This window comes from Balaenoptera musculus, chromosome 16, assembly GCF_009873245.2.
Source record: "Balaenoptera musculus isolate JJ_BM4_2016_0621 chromosome 16, mBalMus1.pri.v3, whole genome shotgun sequence".
Classification (NCBI taxonomy): Eukaryota; Metazoa; Chordata; class Mammalia; order Artiodactyla; family Balaenopteridae; genus Balaenoptera; species Balaenoptera musculus.
Window position 1 is genome coordinate 32,603,785 of NC_045800.1, and position 24,942 is coordinate 32,628,726.

Consider the following 24,942-nt stretch of genomic DNA (forward strand, 5'->3'; position numbering starts at 1 on the left):
GGGCTGATGTGCCAGAGTCAGCGTGTAGTTTGTATTACTATGAACAAACCCCAGATCATTTTCCTGCATTAAAAATAAAAAATATATTGGAGTTCTCAGATTTGGTACTTATTCACTTTGTACCCGATTTCCAAAGAAATATGAGGCAGTTCAGACTCGGTGGAGAAAATGTAGTGATTCGTTCACATTGTATTTTTTTTTTCATAGAGAGATTTGCCCTAAGAAGGAAGAATAAGTTGAGTTTCATGATCATATTTTACTGACAGAAATACTGGGAAGGATATTTAAATTTTTGTTCTCCAGGAAATTGCTCTTTTGTACTGGTTTGAGATGGAGATGGCTTAGCACAGAGAAGGTTTTAAATCCAAGGGAAGGAGCAGTGACTGGTTGAGATAAAGTTCTGTCGTCTGCCGGCGTGCCTCCTGGGGTTAGATTGATCTGTGCGCTCTGCCTATCTGGCATTCGTGTTTGGTAAGATGACTTCTTCCAGTGGTTGAAGGCCCCAGAGGAATAAACAGGCTACTGGAACTTGCAGGTCTGTCCATGGAAGTCCTGGCCTCTTTCTGGGCTCCTAGGAAAGCAGGAGAGACACTTCTGCAGAAGAGCCTGAAGGATTGGCCTGACATCCAGAAAGTTCAGGCAAGCATTGGTGTTTTGGGTACCAGGCAAGGGCAGAGAGAGGACCTGTCCTGGACCCTCTTGTGTGTTGCTGGTGGGAGTGCTAAGCCGCCTAGTCTTTTTAGCCCAGTTGCCAAGCTGTTGGGCACTTTGAAATTGTCTGTACTTTTAGATCCTCTTAAAGGGCCTTGTGTGAAGGCAGGAAGTGTCAGCCGCCTTTTGAAACAACATCCAGGGCAGACAGTCATTTCCCACCTAGCTTTACAAGATGTCAGGAAAGTAGCCCTCTGCTGGGGAAGGGCCCTGGTCAGCTCCTGGCCTCTCCGTGGGCCACACCTGCCTTGTGCAGGCTGGCCTGCTGACTGCAGGCTGGGGGAGTCCCAAGGCAGCCCTAATGGTTTTGGTCACAGTTCCTCAGCCACGTCAGTGTCTCAGAGGGACTCCTAGGCCATGGGCACCAGAACGTTCCAAGGTTCTTAGGAGCAATGTGCCTCCCTGGTCCCACACCAAGTGGACAGTCAGAGTCTCTGGTTGGGGGGGTGGGGGGGCGGGGTTAGGGCTCCTCAGGTGATTCCTTTGTACCCTCTGGACGGAGACCCTCTGTGCCGTCCATCTGCAGTCACGGCCCAGTTCTGCACACTGTGGTTAGTAAATTTGATGCCAGGAGATCCTGGGTTCAAATTTTACGGACTTCAAGCAGTCAGGGAAGGAGGAGGGCGAGGAAGGTCACAGGTGTTGAGTCCCAGCTTCGGGAAGATGTCAGCCTCGTGCTTCCAGTTACTTTTATGATTCTCCCCTGGCCCAGCGTGCTGAGTGCTCTCATGCCCGTGTCTGGGAGGAACTGAGCTGCCAAGAGATCAAGAACCTGCTGAGGATCATGCACTTGGTAGGTGACAGGCCTGACCAGCGTCCTTATTTTTTTTCCAGTAGGATTGTTAATGCCCACTAGAATGTTGAGTGTCTCCTCAAGCGTGGCTGTGTGTAATAGATGTGAGCCACATATGTCATTTAAGATTTGTCTAGTAGCCACACTTAAAAAGGTGAAAAGAAATGAAATTAATTTTAACTATATATTTTTAACCCAGTATATCTAAAATATTATTTCAATATATAATCAGTATTTTTAAAAAAATCAGTGAGCTATTTTACGTTTTTTTTCCATACCGCGTCTTCAAAATCCAGTGTGTATGTTCCCCTTACAGTACATCTCAAGTCATACCAGCCACATTGCAAGGGCTCAATGACCACGTGTGGCTAGTGGCCGCCTTCCAGGACTGCACAGCTTTGGCATCTCTTGGCCGGAGAGGTGTGTCTTGGCCGACTGCCCAGGGTAGCAAGGGGTCACAGTTTTCTAAATTAATGGTTTCCAAACGCCACAGGATGAATCCGTCCTGGGCAGTCTGCAAGAGGTGTCACCTGAGGAACATCGTCTAGAGCCCCAGGTGATTCTCTGTAGCCTGATTGGAAACACTGTTCTAAAACCATTCACTGGGCAGTTCACTGGCGTTCTGTGCCTTGGCCTCACCCCCTTTCAGGGACACTTGCATTCCAAGCACGTTCCTTTTGGGGGGTGGCGATGGTAGTGGTGTGAAGGGAAAGGTCGGGGAAGGCATGCCCTGAGGGCCTTTTCCCTCCCCTGCTAAACAGAACTGCAGTTTCAGTGGAAAAACAAGATCTTGCTTATTTATCTGGATGTGATCATGCATAAGGGGTGGCACCTTCTCTTTTGGTGTCTGAGAGCAGGATCCTGTGTTCTCAGGAAAGGTGAGATGAAAGAACCAAAATATTTAGGGCAGAATGGGATACTGTGTACTTAAGCTGTGTTCTTTTCCAGTGGTTTGGTTTTAAAATTTATTTGCTGACTTAGAGTAAAAAATTTGGTCCTAAAGAGTTGCAGTACAGGGTCCAAACCTCAAATGCCTCAGGCCGAGCAGGTAACATGTGGTGAAGGGTAGGGGATTTCAAATCGAAACTCACAGGAATGTTTTTCACTTTCACAAAAATGTGGCCGTCTCCCTTTTTTCTGGAAATACAAGACCCTCTTGGTCTTTCATTTTCCTACTCTTGGTAGAGCAATATTTCTAAGAGAAAAAGCACTGCAGGCACCATGATAAATAGCAACTGACACTTGGCCTTGGTGTTTCGGGAGAGGAATCTGAGAGCCATGCCCGTGTAAGGGGGAACAGCTACTGCCCAGCCCCATCCAACTGTTGGCCTGGAGGCCCAGTGTCACCAGATCTTGCTATTATTAAGGAGAAGCCACAAATCAGAGTATTTAAAAGGTAAAATCTTTGGGGTTTTAAAAGAAGTTTTAACCTTAGAAATACAGACTCCTAGGAATTTGCCCCACCGCCAAAAGATACAGGGTCCTGTGTGTCCTTCCCTCAGCCTCCCCCAGTAGTGGCATCTTACATAACTAGTACAGCATCCAAACCAGGAAATGGGCACTGTTGCAATCTTACAGTCCTTATGCAGATTTCACCAGTTTATATATGTACTCGCTTGTGCGTGCATGTGAGGTACTTCAATTTAGTGTACCTTTTCTGAGTACCACCTATGTGTCAGGTTCTGGGCCAACAGGGGTGAGTTAGATTGGACCCCAGTGATCAAGGAACAGTCAGCTGGGGGAACCAGACAGAAGAATGGGACTTCAGAATATATCATGATTGTGGGATAGAGGGCAAGGGCACTGGGCCCAACCACGGGTGCCTTGAGGGGCAAGAAGGAGCTAACAGGTACCGAGGCAGCAGAGGGAGCGGCCTGAGCAAAGGTTTTGACTTTAGGCCTGGTGGGGCCACACAGCTGAGCTGGGAGCTGATTGGTGGTGATGGAGGCTGCAGGGGGAATCTGGGGTATTGGAGATGAGTTGGAAGAGTACCCCCTGTAGGTGGCTCCGAGGCTTCTCCCCCGAGAGTCTCTGCATTTGCTCCTCTCTCTACCTGTAGAGCTGTTTCCCTGTCTCTCGCCATGGCTGGGGTATTCTCACCAGTCACAGCTCAGATCAAATAACATTTCTTAACTGAGGCCAGCCCTGACTACCTAACTTTAGTCCCACCAGCAAAAACTACTTTCAGTCTGTAATTATCTTATTTATCCCATCCAGGGGACAGGAATATTGCCTGACTTGTTTATCGTCAACATTTTCTCGTGCTTGCTTCAGCACGAGAAAATTGGAATGATACAGAGAAGATTAGCATGGCCCCTGCACAAGGATGACACAAATTTGTGAAGTGTCCCCTGTTTGGGGGAGGAATAAATTAGGAGTATAGGATTAACATATATACACTAGTATATATAAAATAGATAACCAACAAGGACCTACTATATAGCACAGGGAACTATACTCAGTACTTTGTAATAACCTATAAAGGGAAAAGAATCTAAAAAAGAATATATGTATAACTGAATCACTTTGCTGTACACCTGAAACTAACACAAAATGGTGTGTTAGTAAGTCAACTGTACTTCAGTTAAAAAAAAAAAAGGGAAAATTTTCTTGGGAGCCCGCAAATCAGAACAGGTATCCTGTGGAGGTATCTTGTTTTAGGACTGGATGGGGAGAAAGGAGGGTACGACCACCTTTGGGAGGAAGAAAAGCATATTCCAGTGGAAGAAAGTATGAAGTCACTGTGAATCATTTAAAGTAGGTGTGCTTTTTTTTTTTTTTTTAAAGGAGATAAAAATCATCTTGCTATTTTTCAACTAATTTTATTCTACTTTAAGAGCTTTGTGTCATTCAGAGAACTTGGAAACTTCATTCTGCCTCCTACTGAATTTGTGGAGTAGGTGGGAGAACTATAAAAAGCTCCCAAAGATCCACTTTCTTCTGCTAATGGGTGGGAAAAGGGGACAGCGGGGCAGTGGGACTAGAGGTGAGTGGTGTTTGGACATAGGAGCCATCTGGGCATTGAGCATCTCGGAAGCTTCAGTACTGTTCAGGTCCTGAGGATATGGCACTGGGTCTGGCCCCGGCCCCAGTGGGATTTGCTGTGAGAAATAGGGAAGTGCTTTCCAAGGTCAAAACAGGAGTGAAGTCATGTTAAAGCATTAAAGGCAGTGTGATTTTAAAAACAGCACAAAAAGGAAAGATAATTATTGTGAGTTGTTTCCTTCCCAAATTGGTCAGCCTCAAGGCCAGTTGGGGATTGATTTTTCTCCCCTGGACTGTCTGGGTTTGTTGATGGAGGAGTTGGAATTTGTGAGGGGGGGGAGTCTCCCATGAGCTTGGGAAGAAAGTTGGGCCTTGGACTCAGAACAAGGAGAGAGGGGCCAAGTCTGAGAGGCAGGAGAGCAGGTAGGTAAGGTCGAGTTACCTTCAGCAGACATTCCTATGTGCCAGGCTTTGGGGGGCGGAGGGGTGTGCGGAGGGAGCAGAGCCAGGAACTAGGTGAGTGCCATGGGCAGGATGCATCAAGGTCGCGTAGTTAGGTGGAGTTAGGGCACACACAAAGTAGCAGGGGTTGGGGCAGGGAATGAAACCAGAATTCCAGGCAATGGTCAGGGACCCAAAAGTTTCTAGGAGCTGAAGAGTAATAGGAAACAGCTCTGGCATCAAGCAGTCCCAGAAATTTGAAGCTATGTCATGTCATGCCTCATAACTAGAATTATCAGATTCCCGGTGAGATAGAAACCAGGCAGAGTACGGGTGCTTTGAACATCAGGTTGAGCGTTAGTGTCAGACCCTGTTTAGGGTCCACTAGGAACCTCAGATTACACATCTTGACTCTCTTCTTCTCTCCTCATCACCTGGTAGACTTTTCCATGCTGACTTTGGCCTTTGCGGGTGAACTTGACCTTGGGAGTCCAACTGGGTTAGTGCTTTACCAGTACTAGACTAGCCTTCTGAGCAGGGTCCTTTCTAGTCCACTAAATTAGTGGACTAATTAGTGGATGCTTAGATTCCAGAGGCCAGTGGCAAGACTGAGTAGTTAGGGAATGGGTTGACTTGGTCATCTTTTAGCTGGAAGGTATGAAATTTGGGGTATATTTTGAAGGAACCTAGAGGACTTGAAGTCACTATTGGGATACAATGATCGTAAGTCAAGCAAACAAAAGAGGTTAAACAACAACAACAAAAAGACAAAACAAATGTTGACATGATCCTTATCCATACGTATAGGTTAGTGGGAAAACAATGTAAAAATAAGTGATTTGTGCTCTGAAGGAGAGATACATGGTAGTTAGGAAAACATGTATCCAGAGAGGCTCCCATTGGTCCAGAGCTGGTTGGATTGTTGGATTGATGTTGAGTAGGAATGAAGGTGGCTAAGGTGACTTTCACAACATCCAGGATTGTTCTGTGTTCTTGGGATAGGCTAGAGATGGGGATGTAGATGAGGAAGGTGATGGTTCAGGGTGTTTGGCAGGGCCTTGAACAACTCTTGTGACATCTTTTGGAGGGTTGGGTCAGAGAATGGTCTTGTTTTAGGCAAGGATATAATGGTACTGCAAGAAATATTGGATTGCTTTTCTCCCCAGAAGGGATAAATTAGTATCTTGTGCTTTTCCTAGACTTCCTGCCTCACCTGTGCTCTTCCAAATTTGCATTATGGCTGAAGTGGAGGGCCCTTAGGTTGAAGGGGATGCTTGAGTGTCTCCTTGTTCTCGTGAAGGATACTATAGATTGCTGCTGGGCCTTGCAGTCAGGAAGGCTGACCTTGGTCAGCCATGGGTTTCTCTGGTGCTGGGCTGTCTGAAGGTCACCTAGTAGCATCTGGTGATGTCGGGGAAGAGATCTCTGGAGGCTGGTCCATTCAGGGAACTGACTTACTCTGATCTGTCATCCTTGTGGTTCACAGCATTTACTTTGCCATTCTTTGCTTGAGGTTGCTCAGGTCGTTTCTTGACCACAAGTGGAAATCTGGGAAGAGAAGTGCTCGGCTGGCTTGGCAGGTTTCCAGGCATTGCATTGATCTGCAGTGTCCTGCTCTTTCTTTGGTGGGCAGTAAGGATCTGATCAGAGTGCTGTGTGCCTTGGAGCTGTTCCTCAAAGGCCACCTTGGTGACCAGATGCTCCCCGACCCTTTGCTCTGCCAGGGTGAGCCTACACAGGTGTACAAGGGCTCAGATCTGCTGAGACTGGACAACTCCAGTAGATCATCTGGAGGCCCCGGCATTGGGTCATGATATATAGCGACAAGGGCAGAGAGGGAGGCTGGCTTCACTTACCCAGTTGCCATCCTGGCTGCTGGCCTTCTATTTTTATTTAAAATAAAAAGGAGTAAAGTGATGGTTGTGACGGTGTGATTTAGGGAGTGGGTAAACATACTAAGGATGTGCAACTCCCCCAAAGCCTGGATCCTTGAATCCTGCCGGAAAGATGCTGAACTAATAACGTTGAGATTGTTCTAGAGGGTGAAAGAGTGTTCTGGAAAAGGGTGAAAGATACCCTTTTCCAAATGAGTATCAGAGTCTAGGCATCACAATCACCTGAATAGTTCCTGTGCCTCCAAACCAGAAATTCAGATTTAATGGGTCTGAGGCCCAAGAAACTGTTCTAGTTTTCTAGGTGATTCTAATTTTCAGCCAGACTTGGGAACCTGCCCACCAGTTAAGATCCAGGGATGCTTCCTTATTTTCTTGAACGGACCTTGACCCTGAACCCTAACCATGGCGACATATTTGGTCTTCACTCCTCTTTATGCCCCTTTCCTAACGCTTGTCTTTCAGAGATGCTGCCCCTTGGCTTTGCCTCAGCCTAGATCAGGGCTGGCGGCTCCTCCCTTTTTAGTCCATGAAGAAAAGGGGAGCTCCACCTGGGCGTTTTGATGGGCAGATATTCTGGAACATTTTCTCACAAAACTTGCTGCTTGAGGCTCAACCGCATGGTAGATTTTGTCTGTAGAAATCCAGATCCTGAGATGGAGGCAAGACCGTCCTGTGATGGCACAGGAAAAAAATCTGTTTACTGTCTTCTTAGACATCACGGAAGTTCTGGAAATACTAGAAGGCTCAGTGTTTCTACCCCCATGTTTCTTGGGTCCTGCAGACTCTGGCACATTATTTGTTGCCCTGAGGATGTGAAAGGTGGACATTACCAGGCAGCAGGGCTGAATTGGTGGCTTTTTTTTTTTTTTTTTTTTTTTTTTTTTAAACAGTTCAGGTCTTTTATTTTCTTTACACCTGTCATGCCATGAATTCATAGGGAGTGGGTTCCAACAGTTCAGGCTCCTTTCCATTGGTTCTCACGAAGTGTGCTTCTCTGGGTAGAGCAGGCTGGCGCTTCAGCTGAACCCAAGTACTTTTCTCTTTGGCTTCCTTCTTTTTCTGATCATTTTCCTTCACCCGTTTCAGGAAGCTATCTCGGCTCTTAGGGTGCTTAATATGCTCGATACGCACATTAATTCTCTTGGCAAGAATCTTGCCCTTGTTTGTTTACAAGAATGCCAACAGCATGCTGGCTAACATTGTAGACTCTTCCAGTTTTGCCATGGGGACACTTGTGGGGCTTTCCTTTTTGAACAGTGCCCATTCCCTTGATAACTACAATATCACCTTTCTTGTAGATTCACATGTATGAGGCCAAAGGAACAACCCCGTGTTTTCTAAAAGGCCTAGAGAACATGTAGCGGGTGCCCCTCCTCTTTCCCTTTGTGTTGGTCATTTTGGCGAATTACTGGAAGATGGTGGTTCTGACACAAAGGCTTGGTGGCATTGTTGATATGGGCACTTGGCAAGATCAACTTCCATGGGTGCACGTGTGGGGCTTGTGCATCAAGTCTCGGCAGATGTTGTGTCAAGTGGCATAAGGTGGGGGGTTTTAAGACCCATAAGGTGATACAAAATCTGGACAAGACTCAATCGGAGGGAGGGGCTGTTCATATTTTTCGCTTTTACCCACACTGTCCCTGTCATTCCCTCCTTCCCTCGGTTCACCCCCCGACTGCTCCACTCCCATCCCTGCTGTAGGCTTCCCTCAGGCCTCTGTCCGTGCTGGGAAGCATCTCTTCACCTCAGCTGCACTAGGAACCCCTGCTTAGGGCTCCCACAGCACCTGTGCCTACCCAGATCTTTACGTTTACCCATTGTTTTAGAAGTCTTTGAGTGTCTGGATCTTTTACCCAGACAGAGCCACTTAGGGGACTGGGTGTATTCATCTTTGTGTATCCATCACCTCATGCACTGCCTGGCATGTAATAGGGTTCAGTAAATATCTGCTGAGTGAATGAATCAATACATGCTTTGAGGGGACGATATAAATAACTCCCTCCATGACCTTATCGTTGAACATTGTTCATTTATTACGGTGTTGGTACCTATACATAAGCTTATTGATAGCCTTGTATTCAAGATGCATATTAAAGGACATTTTTCTAGCATAAGGAGTGTTTCAGACAGTTTGGAACGTTAACTGAGCACTGTTGAAGTAGCGGATTTATGGTATTTGTGAGAACTACTTTTGTGCTTAAAGCAGTAACGTTTTATTGAAAATGTCACATTAGGAAACAAGCCCTTAGGGAACCTGTTATAACTTACTCTTACATTCTTTGGCAGATGAAGGTATGGCAAGCATTTTACTACAGAGTAGGTTGGATACTTCAACTGTAGTTCCTTGAATTGAGTATCTAGCTTTGAGGGAAACACATACATATGTGTGTGTGTGTGTGTGTGTGTGTGTATACACACATAAAATTTGCTTTTTGCTTTGTAATATAAGATTACTGTGCAATGGGGCATAGCAAAAGAGTCCTGGATTGGACCTAGTGTCTAAAGGCAGAGCAAGTTCTAACTGTGGGAGTGGGTAAGTTAGTTTTCTGCTTACACTTGTATGAAATGGGAGTGTTGTTCTTGTTCAGGGGTTGCAAATGTCTACAGGACTGAGGTTGCTAACTTAAGTTGCTCTATGTGCTATACCATTCTTTTTCCTCTTAGAACTCAGCCCCTTTTTTGTGTTCCTACTTTTGTTAGAATCAGAGGTAGAAGGAAATATTTCTGTACCCCGAACAAAATAACGCAAGGACAATGATCATCACAGCTTTTCTCTGTGGCGATAGGGAGTGGTAGCGACTGTGGCGTATTGGAATAGCCAAGCCTGCCTGTGAAGGGCAGTTGCTACTTAGCACCAGCTGATCATTTCCAGACATGAACATGGGCTATTTTGACAGATCCTCTTTTTTTTTTTTTTTTTTTAAAGAGAAGCCCAAAGTCTGGGTTTTTATGTGACATCTCTGATTTTTAAGTTTTGGCTCAAATTTCTAGGCATATCCTGCAGATTAATATAATATCTCTGTAGGCTAGATGTGACCCACTCGACATCTATTATAAATGATCTCTAGAGCTTCTTTCTGTCCAAGATCCATTGATTCTAATGGGGACCATTTCAACCAGGGAACTGAAGATTCTGCTTCTACTAGGTGATGTCAGGGTAAGAAGGAAGTGGGGCTGGAAGATGAGGAGGGAGGCTTTGAGTCTAAACAGGGTGCCTGGCAATTGGTATTTGGATGGCCTCCTTGGAGAGAGGCCACAGGATGCCCTATTCACAGCAGATGCCTTGTATGTTTGTCATTGCAGGAGTGGCATTTATTGGAAGAGTTTGTGAGACCTTCTCTCTGCCCACAGCTCCAGGACCAATGCGTCTTTCCAGCACCTTAAACCACTGGTGAATATGTATGTGTGTGTGTTTTTTTTCCTGCTGCTGCGGTGAAGGGACATGTTTTCAGTGGACTGTAGAACGTGATTTTCAGAGAACCACACTGTCCTTTCTATTAGAGAAGGAAGGACACTGGGATGGGCCTAGGCATATCTGAGTTCTGGTACCTACTTCGTTCTGCTTATTGTGGGATCTTAGGTGCATTGTTTGGCTTTGCTGGGCCCCCAGACAGAGAAATGAATCCTGCCCTGCTGAAAGATTATATGAGAATGCTTCCAAGGGAATAAAAAGCTGAGCAAATACAGAGTAATCCTATCTGACTCTGAGATGTAGAGCTGGGCAATTCTGTGCTAACAAATTGAGATGTGAATACATAGGTTGGAAACATGGGTTTTAAATACCGATTTTGAGTCCTCCAGAGTGGTTCTTCAAGAGATTTTCATTTTCCTTTTTTTCCTTCCTACCACTCCAGCTACCATTTTTTAGAAAGATAAATTAACTATGTTTCACAATTACCTTCATTTTTATTTGCGATCAGATAATTTCACAGTTAACAAATGTTCTTCCTTTTTCCCCCCTGAAAGAAACTTAATTACTCATCATAGCAGGTAAATGTCTTGCATCTGTGGCAGTTGAAAGAGGCAAAGATATGTCTTTAACACCAGTGTGTTCCAGTGCTGGCAGCACTTTGAGGCGTGCTAGCTAGTTGATGGTGAAGGTCTCACGTGAGTACTGAGGGCAGGACACTGAGCCAGGGAGGCAGTATGACCCGTGCGTCTCGAGTCCAGCCGCCCTTTGTTGAGAGAAGCTGGCTGGCTTGCTGCTGACTGCCTGGTCCACTCCCACCGCGTGGACCAGGTGCTTTTACGACCCAGTGAGATGCATACCCGTGGCATGGCCACCTGGGGAGCTTGCAGGGTGCCTTGGTGGGGCAGAAAGGAAGGACAGTTAGTCAGGCCCAGGGTTAGGGACCCAACTCAGGTATGGGAGGCTGACTGTCCCCATTGCTGTGCCTAAAGGGACACAGTGGACATTCTGGGTCCCTCAGTCAGAGACCCATCTGTTAGGAAGAACTCTGTGGTGGGAGTCCTCAGGGAAGCAGATGGTCTCAGGCGGATGGGATGCTTCAGCCATTTGGTAAACATGTATGAATGCCTACTCTGTGCCAAGGCACTGCTCTGGGCACTGGGGACCCGGTGGTCACAGACAGACTGGAGCTTAGATTCGAGTGGGGTGACAAGCAAGAATGTGACCTCCGTGAGGGCAGGGATCTTTGCTTATTCACTGCTGTCTTCTCAGCTCCTAGAAGAGCACCTTGCACATAAACATGGTGAGTGCTCACTAAATATTGTTTTGTGAATGAAGGAAATAACTAAGTAGATAATATAATTTCAGGTGATAATAAGTGCTATAAAAAGAGTGAGGGGTTCTTTTTGAAAGAGGTCTGAGAAGGTCTGTGTGGGGGGGGCTAGAAATTTTGTGCAGAGATCTGGATGGAGTGCAGGAATCTGGGGGGAAGTGGTTAGCGGAGGGAACAGCAAGCAAAAAGAAAGGCCTTGGTGTAGGCTGAGCTTGGCGTGACAGAGGGACAAGGAAGGCAGCCAGTTTGGCTGGCCTTGAATGGGGGGTTGTTATGGGGAGAGTGATATGAAATGAGATCAGTGGTAGGTGGGAGCCAGATCTTGTAGGTATGATAAGGAGTTTAGATTTACTCCAAAACCCAGAGTGTGGTTGGATACCTTTTGAGAAGTTTGAGTAGAATAGTGATATGATCTTCTTTGAGCTTTAAAATTATTTCTCTGGATCCTGAATGGAGAATAGACTTTGGGGGCAAGAATAGAATCCTTGTGACCTGTAGGAGGCCCTTCCGGCCTAGGCGAGAGATAAGGGCGTGGCTTGGATTAGCGTGGTGGTTATAAAATGATGTGAAGTGGTCAAGCTCGGGGTATATTTTGAAGGCAGAGCCTGCTGAGTTGGGTGTGTGGTTTGAGCAAAAATAAAAGCCAAGAATAAGCCCAGTGTTTTTGGCTGGGTGAGTATAATGATGCTATTTACTGAGATGGGGACCAAAGAGGGAGGTTTGGGGAGGATCCTGCGAGTTTCGTTTGGGCATATGAAGTTTGAGATGCCCGTTCGATTTTCTTAGAGAGATTTAGAGTTGGCTGGAGCTGGAAATGGTACCTTGGAGTGTCATCAGCATGTAGATGGTATTTGAAGCTATGAGACTGGATGCGATCACTCAGGGAGAGAAGGGAGGAATAGGTAGGATTTGGACATAGAAAAGAAAAGCAAAGAGTGGGTTTTCCATATAAAATCCCTGCTAAGAAGTAAACAAAGACACACGCTAATGAATAAGGGATAATTTCATGTAATGTAAATATAAATTATTCAAGTGAGATGATATGACAGTAGTAATAAAGCCTCACCTTATGTTTAAAAAAAAAAAAATACTGTGACTCCCCCAAATCAAGAAAATTAGTTTTAGAATTGCATGATTTAAAATCTGGCCAGCTGAGTGAATTATAAACTGCATTTATGCATTTGGCACATGGCTGTCTTTGGCTGGCAAGCAGGAGGATCCACCATCCTTTGCCAATAATAGCCTGTAAGCTACTCTGTTCTTTATATGCACTAGAACTTCCACCAGCCATTTTGATGAAGTTTAATTCACTGTTAATACGTTTCAGATTTTTTTCATTCTATGATCATATTCAAAAGTTCATTAAATGAAGGTTCACTGAGTGGAAAGCAATGCCCGAAAATCAGTAATTTTGCGGTGAAAGTTGTGATGTAATTTTATGAAAAGGCCAAACAGGCACCATGATTTGCAGGACCACAGTTTAGGAGACATTTTGGATATCTTTGAAGTACCAAAGGTAAATGCTACAAGATAATAAAGCTGCAAAAATAGACCTGATGATGGTTGAAGTGATGGTTGTCGTAGACGTATGTGTTTCAGGACCACCCATACCCCTTAACCGTCATCCATGGATATGAGAAAATCATATTTTGAACATACACATTTTCATCTATTTGTGGGCGTCTGGCACAAAATACAGCTCTCCTGTATTGGTTTTGTCCAATTCCCAGAGAAACTGCCCCACTGAGCTTCCAGCATATTCTCGCTGGGCTCCTTGGTTTTTCCGTTTTCAGGTTACCTGGGAAGTCTCTTTAGTCTGGGTATCTGCAGCCCCCGTAGACACTTTTGTCCCCTTCCCACAGTTACCACCTCAACGCCTGCCGGCCTCCTCCCTCTTGCCGGGCTTCGGGCTTTGGGGCCCACCGTCTCTGACTGCCCTGGGAGCCTCAGGTTAGCCTCTCCAAAGGTTTTTGAATATCCTCAAGATTCTCTTCTTTGTAAACATTTCCACTTTTTCTCCAGGCTTGTGTTTTTTGTTTTGTCTTGTTTTTTTCTTCAGGCCTTTTGTGGAAATGACAAAAGAACGGGAAACCAGTGCAGCTGTTGAGGGCAGTGGGACAAGCAGCATTTATAAAATGTGCTGTTTCAAGTTGCCTGGGCCACGGGCAGCCCCAACTTGCTTTTCCATGTATCTCAAGACCCTTGTGTTTAGGTGAAAATATTCTCAGTGACACTTCTGGAGCATCTAATCTCTGGAAAATGAACACTGATTGTGTAGCATTCTATGTCTGAAAGCATTAATTTATGGCAAAGTGAAGGTTTCAGTGGACTGTTCATGACGATTGACACCAACCCTAGTTTCCTTTGTCATCTTTTCTCAGAGTGGAACCTAAATAAGATTAAAAAAGAATGAAACTGACTGGCAGTCATGGTAGGGAGGATTTCTCCTGTTTCCTTTTTAGTAAGTGATTTCAGGAATGAGAAAAAGAAAAAATTTGCTACCTTCCCATGCCCCTGGAGACTTAAGGGTGGTGGAGGTTTTTTTTTTTTAAATTTTTGAATTTTATTTTATTTTTTTATATAGCAGGTTCTTATTAGTTATCCATTTTATACATATTAGTGTATATATGTCAATCCCAATCTCCCAATTCATCACAAGGGGTGGTGGGACTTTTTAAAAAATGGTAGAATCTGCCTTAAGTTTAAAAAACAAAAAAGGCCAGGTATGCAGAATAGTGCTTCATTGCTCCTGTGCATGTGGACCATCTCAGGAGGAGCTGCTGGAGATAAGTAACCTTGGGGGGCAGGCGGGGGGGGGAGTGGTATAGGAAGAAAACTTACTTTTCACTCTATACCATTTTGTCCTTCTAACTTTTTTTGTATCATGTTTATGTATTACCTTTAAAAAGGATAATAGTGCCCCTTCTAGGTGTAATAAATGATCTAGAAAAATTTAAAGTTCCTTCACTACTTGGTTTTATTGTTACTATTGCTCGTCGTGTATGTCAACCAAGGTCATTGCCTGTTCAGTCTCCATTGCCTTTATTTGTTCTGAGGCTTCATGTACATCAGCAACTTGGGACTAGGCTTTGGTAAGAAATGTTCCTTTACTTTTCTAGGTTCTTCTGGCTGGTCTAAGAATTAAATTGACATGAGACAGATTAACAGGAGAAAACCAAACAGAAGTAAACAACATGTATACATGGTAGAGTCCCAGGAAAACTGAGTAACTCCCCCAAGTGACCAACTCCCTCGCTTTCAATACCATCCTCAGCTAAAGATAAAAGAGGATGAGCGTCAGTTATGGGAGGTGACCAGGAAAAGCACTGTAAGCTAGGGTAAGGTTGTTATGTAGATTAGTCGTCATCTTCTCCATTGATGAGGGTTTCTAGAGATCAGATCATCCTCCTCTTCCTGGCATAGCCATGGAGACACCCTTACAAATGAAGATTTCCCTGATAAATGTTTCTTCCAAAAGGGTAACTATTATTTGGTTTTCAGAATTTTTCCCATGTCTGCTATTTCTTAGAAAGTGTAACCAGTTTAAAATAATATGTCAAAGAGACATGTTTTGGGGTGGCAAATTCTGTTCTCCTACAGCCTCTTTAACTTGAGTTTCTCATTTTTGCGTGTTACGGAAATGTCAATCAGGCCAATTTCATTCCCCCTTCCCTTCTTTCAAAAAGGATTTAAGGCTGTTTCTGGCCAACATTTTATTCAGCTACTTTAGACAAATGTGGATTCAAATGAGGTGTAGTTGGCATGAGCTGAGCCACAAATTATGTCTGTTTCAACTGGCCATCTCCCTGCTGCCCTTTAGAGCAAAGTCTTGTTGCACTGTGGAGCAGGACGTGGGCTTTGGAATCCGTTGTGGTTGATAGTTCCTAACCCCAGAGTTCAGTCAAATTAAAATGATCATCCCAAATTCATTTTCCTTATCTTAAGAATCTCAGTTACTGTCAGAAAATGTTCAAAATGGAATTTGCATAAAGTGAAGGCTAGAATTCAATGTCTAGAACCAATGTGCTGGTCACCACACTGTTTGGAGTGTGTGCTGTTTGGGTGTCAGTTTCTACAGGGCTCATTGTCTAAAAGTATCTCCCTGGGCTGCCATATTGGTTTGTGTTACCAGAGGTTCTATAACGTTTCTTTCTGGCCAACATTTTTGTGTTCTACAAAGACATGACATCCGTTCCATGCAGCACCGACATTTCTTATTATTTGATGTTTCTCCAAGAGATTTACACATTTGATTTTATACTCCTAAAACAAACAGGAAGCTGTATCACATTTGCCAGCCAACCATGTGTAAAAACAAGATACTTTCTCCTTTTCTATCTAGTCACTACAAAGAGTGAGATACATTTTTTGTTCCACCGCCCCCCAGTTTGGGGAGGTAAATGTTAGACTGTGCTTGGGGATGCCACTAAAACAAGGCGATCAGCAATCATTCTAATTTAGACTAGGCACCACCTGATACCTACTTCACAGCAGTGCCCCTGGTCCTGCAGTCTCCTTATCAACACAGAGGTGACTCACTTTGTTTTCCTCACTCAAAGAGATTTTCTCTGGTCTGCTGATTAAGGCAGTGATTAAATTAAAAACTGGTTCCTGCAGAGGTATGCTTGAAAAAAGTGACTACATTATTTATGCTTGAACTTGCACAATTGAACTTTCACTATTATAATCAGGTGTTGGTTCTTAGACTTTTTGTGGGGGGGCGGGGGGGAGGGTCAAGAAACCCTTTAAGGTGCATATGCACCTACATAATTTGCATAGATAATACTTTTACATTTTCAGGAGGTGACATTCGCCTACCCCGTTATCATGCCTTCTAACTTAGTCACACAAACCATTAGCATACCATTATAAAAGCAGCTGCGTCTGGATAGCTCTGGGTGGCATTTCTGATTAGACAAAATGTTTAGGGAAAATTGCTATGCCTAGGGCAGCCTAACTTCAATAAAATTTGCAACTTCTGGAATTGTCCCAACATAGACTCAAAAGCTGGACATACTCTTATATGAATTGCTATTGTTTTAATAAAAAAGGAAGTAGAGGTACCTTTACCCTTCTTGCTTTCTAACAGCAAATTTCAATTTTTTTTCTCAAATTTATGTATTCCCCCATCCTCCTTCCTCTTGGGCAAGAGAAAAGTTATTATAGGGGAATATAGGTTTAAAAAAGTATATAGAGATCAACCTTTGTTTTCCAATAAATTTGTGTTTCTAGATGAATTTGCTCCCTGAATTAATCATGTTTATAGCATTTTGTCCTTCAAACTAGCTGCCCATAAAACACCAGTGTTTTAAAAGTTTTTGAAGTAAGTGGCCAGAATTTTCGAAGTCGGGAAGTTTCACATGATTTGATTTCTAGCTGCTCTTGAGAATTAGAATATCTAGCAGTGTTGGGCCATATTCTTGCATGGAATAGCGTGGCCTGGAGTGGAACAGCCCTGAATCCCATCGTGTGGGAGTATATGAGTACCAATTTGCTGCAGTTCCACACCATCATTTGTTATCTGGTTGGCCCTCTCGGCCTATTGGTTTTGTAACCCCTGGCTTTCAGTATCAGTTTAAAATCTTATCTTGACAAATCAAGGGATCTTGAGGTTCAGCAAAACATCATTTTGGTATCCCCCCTCTTTTTTTAAATTATTTATTTATTTATTTATTTATTTATGGCTGTGTTGGGTCTTCGTTTCTGTGCGAGGGCTTTCTCTAGTTGCAGCAAGTGGGGGCCACTCTTCATCGCGGTGCGCGGGCCTCTCACTATCGCGGCCTCTCTCGTTGCGGAGCACAGGCTCCAGACGCGCAGGCTCAGTAGTTGTGGCTCATGGGCCTAGTTGCTCCGGGGCCTGTGGGATCTTCCCAGACCAGGGCTCGAACCCGTGTCCCCTGCATTGGCAGGCAGATTCTCAACCACTGTGCCACCAGGGCAGCCCCCCCCTTTTTTAAGATAAATTCATTTATTTATTCTTGGCTGCATTGGGTCTTCGTTGCTGCGCACGGGCTTTCTCTAGCTGTGGCGAGCGGTGGCTACTCTTTGTTGCGGTCTGCGGGCTTCTCATTGCAATGGCTTCTTGTTGTGGAGCACGGGCTCTAGGCACACGGGCTTAGTTGCTCCGCGGCATGTGGGATCTTCCCAGACCAGGGCTCGTACCCGTGTCCCCTGCATTGGCAGGCAGATTCTTAACCACTGCACCACCAGGGAAGCCCATTGGTATCCCCCTTTTAAAATAATGGAAACTACATTTAAAATGATAGAAAAACAGTTGGCTGTGGAGTGAAACAATTTTTTTTCCTTAAAGAGATTTGTGCATTTTTAAACAAGAGGGGAAGGAAAGAAAGCAGTAATGTAATTTGTTTAGTATTCTTTACAGTTATTGTATCATTATATTAGTTTTGAAACATATCGTGTACTCTGTGTAATGTGGTTTGCTCATAAAATTACCATGTTGGAAACATTTATACAAATCTACTAATCACATTTGCTCTTAAATTGTTCCAGTTTTTTTTTCTTCTTCTTCTTCTTTCATACAAAACTAAACTACTGAACTTGAAGGAGCTTGAACATTTCTTAATCTCCCTTTTTACAGTAAGCAGACAAAAATATAAAACTGGATGACAGAAGCCACTGATGTTTTAGTGAAGCAGAATTATTAGGTTTTTGGGCCCTGGTACCTTCCAAAGTATTCAGTAGATTATAGGCAAGGAGCTTCATACAAACAAAAAGCAACAAACCATCCTAAAACTTTAATAACCGTGTGAATTTAATCTAAATCATTCCCCTTTTACGAGCTATTGTGATCAGTTTGATTCTAATAACACCCTTTTCCTCCTAAAATCATTCTTGTAAACTTCCGAAAACTAAATGCTAGCCAGAATGGAGACAGCCTCTTGATCCTTTTTCATTTTTAGCTGCTTGGCTTTAGGGTGAAAGATCATCGCAGACTCTTGGTTTGCTGGACTGACTAAAGAGGAGACGGGAGCTCTCACTCTGACCACCTGCTGGGCCCTGACTTGCCACCTACCCTAGGACAACCCACCCTCCTTGGGCTTTGTTTGTTTGTTATATAGAATGAGATCATGTTTGGGTTTCACTCAAACTCTTAACAGTCAAGAATTATGTTCTGTCACATGCCCCGCCCACTCAGAGCTGTGCATGAGTTCTGGGAAACTTTGGGGTACCGACTACGTAACCAGTTCTGTGGGGCTGGAAGAGCAGCATCTCAATGGGAAACCGCTAGGTGGCATTTCGGGGGGCTCCAAGGAGCTCCGATTTTTTATGTCTCAGTGCAGAAAGAATTCAGCGAGAGGCAAAGTGCTAGATAAGAAGTGATTTATTAGAATTAGGATGCTTGTGAGGTTTACAAGAGGGTGGACAAGAGGGTGCCGTGCCCCATAGAACTTAGTGGGCTACAGTTTTATAATCAAAGGAAAAGCGGGGAGGGGGAAAAGACCACCTTCTTCCTCATTCTTGAGTAGACGTCATGCTTCCATCATCAGCTCCTCCTCCAGGTTGGGCAGGGGAGTTTTCTTGTCTCTATATGGTCAAGCTCGGACTGTCATGGCACTATGGAAAAATTATTTCAGGTCTCAGTACAATGAGGGTCTTTCACTTTGAAATGTCACCTTCCATAAATTATTGTTTTTTATGTGTGCAGCGAACATGTCCTAGGGGTCATTAACTTACTGAGCTCACTGGGCAGGAAGTGGGTCTCATGCCACCATTGTTTTATTGTTTGGGGGCACGTCTTGTGCTTCAGTTGCATGGTTTTATTGCTAAGCAAGCCTGCTTGGTTTTGTGGTTAAGCAAACCTGCTTTCTTGAGTGATCATTAACTTACAGGGGTCTCCCATGTTTTTTTCTACTTACAATCCCCTAGTGGGATTAGCTTTTTTTAAAAAATATTTTGCGGCACATGGGATCTTCGTTGCGGCATGTGGGATCTTTTAGTTGCAGCATGCATGTGGGATCTAGTTCCCTGATCAGGGATAGCACCGGGCCCCCTGCATTGGAGTCTTAACCACTGGACTACTAGGGAAGTCCTGGGATTAACTATTTAATCACCTACTTTGTTCCTTTACTCTGTCCCTATAAAATGGAGGAGGGTTCCTAATGCCGTTTCTTCCTCGTAGTTACATGGAATAAACACGAGAGAACTAAGTGTAAGGAGTTGTGTACTCAGGAGCTCATGGCATTGCCCTGAGCTTGCAGCACTGTGGGAAGGCTCTCTAGCTCTGTTTAGTAGATGGTGTGGAGGTGATCTGGGCAGAGGTATTTATCTTCCTGGCATATTCTATATCATATTTCCGTTGCTCGGTACTCCCAGTCTATAAGCTGACCCCTGTTCACTGGTCAGACTACCCAACACTCGAATTTATCAATCTTAGGTGATACTTTTCCTTTATTTCTTGGTATCAGGTCCAACACCAGTTGCAGACCGTCTCTTGTCCATTATGAGTCAAAATTGTTGACCAGAGCAAAAAATAAATAAAATGGCAGACAGAGAAGTGCTGGCAGAGTAAACAATACACGTTGTAGAACATGTCACCGCAGGGCGGTGCCCTGGGTGTTTTGCTTGGGGCTGTGTCGTCTGAGACTGTGTTGTGCTGCTCTCCTTTGGCTGAGAACTTATACTGGCACCGAGAGCATGGAAAAATAAATAACTACACACACAGTGCAGTATAACATACATGCAATATATGGAACCTATTGAGTATGCATTTTATATTAAATATATTGTGTTTTTAGGAAATTTATTTCAGAAATAAAAGGCACTAAAATGATTCAGTGCTGCTTAAGTTGGCATTAAATGGACTGTGTGTAGAGGGAAAAAAGCAGGGACCAGAGAGCAGGCTCATGAAGGCCTTGCCATTGTGTTATAGAAAAGGCCTATAGAAAGGGTCTTTTTGGCAGAATCCTAGGCTGCATTCTTGGTTCACATGCCTGAAGGTACTATGTATTTGCAACTCAGAATCAAAATCTGTTTACCTGTTTCTTCAAAAAACAGTGATGGAGTACCTGATAGTATTTGCGTAATGCCTTTTGGCGTGCAGGGTACATGCCTACACCTCATCCCGCTGAAGTGTGCTGTTTCAGAGCCCAGTCAGATGCATGGGCAACAGCCTGTATGGGTGGATGACTGTGGTTTCTGTTTCTTTTTAATTTGTACTCATGAGCAGAGATCCCCACAGCTTGGCCTGGGCTGTGTAGGAAGGAGCTTGGGACAGGTGGCCAGAAGGATTGCTGCAGGAGCGGTGCTTGGACAGGCATTCCCAGGAACGGAGGAGGTGGGGGTCGTCTACTGAGCCGGAGCGGGGTAGGTGGGATGCAGCCGTGGCTCTGAGGCAGATGGAAACTATTTGGAACAGCTGTCATGGGTTGGGCACTAGGGGCCAAACAGGAGTTGAAAGCAAGGCCTACTGAGTGACTGCAAAGAAGCCTGTGTGTAAAACAGGTGTGGCTTGGCCATGTGACTCAGGGAAACAGGGACAGGCTGGGGGGCAGGGGTTGGGTGGTTGTTTGATGGCTGACCCGGTGTTGGCCTAGGGAGATGTTAGGGTGAACAGCAGGGGACTGGGGGGGCCTGGGGGTGCTGACAAGAGCTCTTCTCAGTATGGCTTATAAGGCCCTTTATCTCTGAACTCCTCCCATCGTGTGTGTCCTCTTGGGCCATTCCTGTGTGCTTTTGTACATATTATTCCTTCTGCCCTTTCCTATGGCCTAATTACGTAGTTCAGGTGCTGGCCTGGGCATCACTTCTGGGAAGCTGTTCCTGATTGCCCTCTTCCTCTGCTGGGTCAGCTGACCCTTCACCCTGTCCACACACCTCTCCCTCTGTACTGTAGAAGCTTGTTTACAGGCTGCTGGCATACGTGGGTTGGAAGGTTCCTTGAGTGCAAACTGTTCTAGTACCCAGCAGAGCACCTGACATACAGAAGGTGTTCAATAGAAGGGGGCGTGACTGCTTTGCTGCAGCATTTAGTAGTGTAACAGAATGTTAGAACTGGAAGAAAACTATGAGGGCAGCTAGTCCAACTCATTCATTTTACTTTATTATATATATATTCTTTTTCATATTCTTTTCCATTATGGTTTATCACAGGATATTGAATATAGTTCCCTGTGCTATACAGTAGGACCTTCCTGTTTGTTCATCCTGTATATACTAGTTTGCATCTGCTCATCCCAAACTCCCAATCCTTCCCTCCCCCCTTGGCAACCACAAGTCTGTTCTCTATGTCTGTGAGTCTGTTTCTGTTTTGTAGATATGTTCATTTGTGTCATATTTTAGATTCCACATATAAGTGATATCATATGATATTTGTCTTTCTCTTTCTGACTTACTTCACTTAGTATGATAATCTCTATGTCCATTCATGTTGCTGGCATTATTTCATTCTTTTTTGTGGCTGAGTAATATTTCTTTGTATATATATACCATATCTTCTTTTTTTTTTAAATCATCTTTATTGGAGTATAATTGCTTTACAATGTTGTGTTAGTTTCTGCCGTATAACAAAATGAATCAGCTATGTGCATACGTATATCCCCATATCCCTTTCCTCATGCATCTCCCTCCCACCCTTACCATATCTTCTTTATCCACTTATGTGCTGATGGACATTTAGGTTGTTTCCATGTCTTGGCTCTTGTAAATCAAATCCTTCATTTTATAGTCCACAGAGAACTAAAACTCAGAGAGGTTGAGTGACTGACCTGATGTCACACAGCTTTGCTCAAGGCAGAGCCTTGAGGAGGAGACTCAGAGTCTCCTCCTCTGACTCCAAATGCCACGTTCTTTTCACTCTACCACAGCGACCTCCAAATTGTCTGTGGATGACTTTTAAGTGTGTGAAGGTGGCGAGCCTCTGCCTCTGCTTAGCGCCTGGGTATAGCCTCCTGTCACTATTCGTAGCGGTCTGTTATCTCATTTTTCTTGTCGAGAGGAAGGCTGCGTCCTGACAGCGCTTTTCCTCTGCGTGGTGCCAGGTTTACAGCGGCTCTTACCTCACTGCTTCCCCTTCCCTTTCCGGGTTTGTCCTAGTTTACCTTTGGGGGTGAGCATCAGCAACTGTTTCTAAGTAAACAGAGGGAATGCAGATTCAGGGCTTGTGGTTTCAAACACTCAGTGCTTTTGCTTTAGCCTGTCCTCTTCTGGCTGCTGTCACTCCTGCTCCTGTCTCCAGATTGTGCTGCCTTAACATGTGCTAAAGACTGGTAGTGCCCGGTGGAAGTTTCCTTCTTGGAGCAAGCAGAACTGAGAGAGCACGGGAAAAAGGGGAGCCATGGGGGAAGAGAAAGTGGACACTTATCTGCACCATTTTGTATCGGTTGGAAAAAAAAAAATAACGTCTTGGTTTCCAGACCCATCCCTGGAGTATGGGGTACTAGGTGGAGTGTCTAGAAGTGCTTGTTTGTATATTTTCCATCTCCAAAATGTGTCTCTGAGCTTTTGGACAGTATCTGAGATTTAGAATGTTCTGTTTAGGGTTAAAGTCTCAGCGTGACAGAGGGTGGAGTGTGGCTGGTCCCCTTGCTGCCTGTTCACGGATGATGCAGTTTTGTGAGGTTGGTTCCAGTTCATTGCGGATCGTCTGAACTCTCTACCCGTCACCCTTGGTCCAGAGTACCTCGGGGTCGGTTCCAGGAATGGAAGGTCCACTCATTGAGCACAGGGGATAAGGGGTGACTGGTTTGAACCTTTTGGTTCCTCTGGGAACTAACCAAATAGTACATGATGAAAAAAATGCTCATTTTGGAAAAAGTACTTTGAAGACCAGGGTCTTCAAATTCTTCATTACTTTAGGGAATTCAGCAGCACTGCTTCCCTTAAGCACCTCCCCCTCCCCCGCTTTTAAAAGTAAGAACTAGATGCTGTCCAATGCCTCCTTTAGCTCAGAAATCCCGTGACTTCGGATGAGCCCAGTGTCTTCGGTCTTAGGGGTTTCTGAAGCCACTTTGGACCTTCTTGGCTCCCAGCCACTTGGGAGCCTGTTTCTGATTCTCTCTGGGCTGGTTTTGAGTTCCAGGTATTGAACTGAAAGTACATCAGCCAAGGGTTTGGACTGCGTCAGAAGTATTTTGATTTGCTATATTCTCTGCTTGGCATGTACTCATTTCCTTCAGGGACGTCCCCTTCCTTGGAATAAATAACTCCCAAGATGCTTGTCTCACTGAACTAAGAAGGCATTCCAACCAGGCGTTTCCATTCAGGGATCTTGGCTTGTCAGTCACAGGTCACTGGGTGAAAAGGATGTCACCCCATTTGAAACGCTCCTGACACCCACTCCTTCCCGACCCACTCCCGCCAGCAGTGGTCCTCATCCTGGCCAGTTTTGAGAGTGACCAGCTTGAGACAGAACCAGCTTTGACAACAGCAGGTGTGGACCAGATTCTACTGTCCTTTGTTCAGCATCAACGCGTTCCCTGCTCCTGTGGCCCAGACATGCAAATAGAGCATTCTGAGGCCAGGAGCGCACTCTGCAGCCATTTAAAGAACTTTCCAGGGCTTTCCTGGCTCCAGTCCTCCCCACCCTTTTGGATGACAGGAGTTTTTCCTCCAAGCTCAGATAACCTCTGCCTTCCCTGTGTGCCCTTCTGAGAACTTTGCTTCTCGCCGTCATGTTCTCTCTAATTTTAAGTTGTGACTGGCTCCGTGGGCTGCCTGGCATAATCATACAGGGCTGAGTTGGGGACTCGGGACAGGATTCAGCCATGCTGACCACCCAGAACTTTTATTCCCACCCTGACTCCCCAAGAGACCAGCTCTTCAGAGCCCCCACCCAGGGCTGGGCTGGGCTGGGCTGGATCTACTGATCCCTCTGCCAGGGTTGAATTCTCAAGGAGCATCTGGGCCTCTCCCTGAGCTGAGGCACAAGACCAAGGCCACCCAGCCCCTGGGTCAGAACCAAAGGAAGGGAACGGGTCAGCAAAGAGAACGGGCTGCCTGAGCTTGGAGCAGGACATTTGGGGAAGGGAATAGAAGGGGAGGTTGGAAAGTTTGCTTGCAGTAGCTTTGAGGATTCTAATCCAGGGGGACCCAGGCAGTGGGGCGTTTCACTTTCCTGGAACTGGGTATTGGGAAAGCGCCCTCTGAGGTGCCTATCCTATTTTGGGATGAGTAAGTCAAGGAGCGGCTCTATCCTGGCGCCTGGAAGTGCCTCCCGTTTCCTCATTTTAGACTTGTCATTCCTATAAAGAAAAGCACCTTAACTCCATTATTACAGATTCAGGCTGGATTGAAATTTCTCTCTCTACTATCTACGTAAAAGGATTTATGGAGAATAATCTCAGTGAGCGATGCTGATTTAGGGGAAAGCCCTTTAAAGGGCCCATCTTAGGCATGTACATTTGCATACAAACAATGA

The 24,942-nt window shown here is 44.9% G+C and overlaps 1 protein-coding gene and 2 pseudogenes across 38 annotated transcripts in view; 2 read left to right on the forward strand and 1 right to left on the reverse strand.

The window, feature by feature from the left end:
* SORBS1 (sorbin and SH3 domain containing 1) overlaps positions 1–24,942 on the forward strand; it is a 241,675-nt gene that overhangs the window by 59,295 nt on the left and 157,438 nt on the right. For 37 of the 38 annotated variants that reach the window (XM_036829021.1, XM_036828992.1, XM_036828997.1 and 34 more), the window contains exon 2: positions 10,129–10,224. The gene's annotated coding sequence lies outside the window, so the exon portion shown is untranslated. The remainder of the gene's footprint in view (positions 1–10,128; positions 10,225–24,942) is intronic. The other variant, XM_036828985.1, reaches the window with a different exon arrangement.
* On the forward strand, positions 3,766–3,863 carry LOC118883161 (annotated as a pseudogene).
* LOC118882758 lies at positions 7,744–8,236 on the reverse strand (annotated as a pseudogene).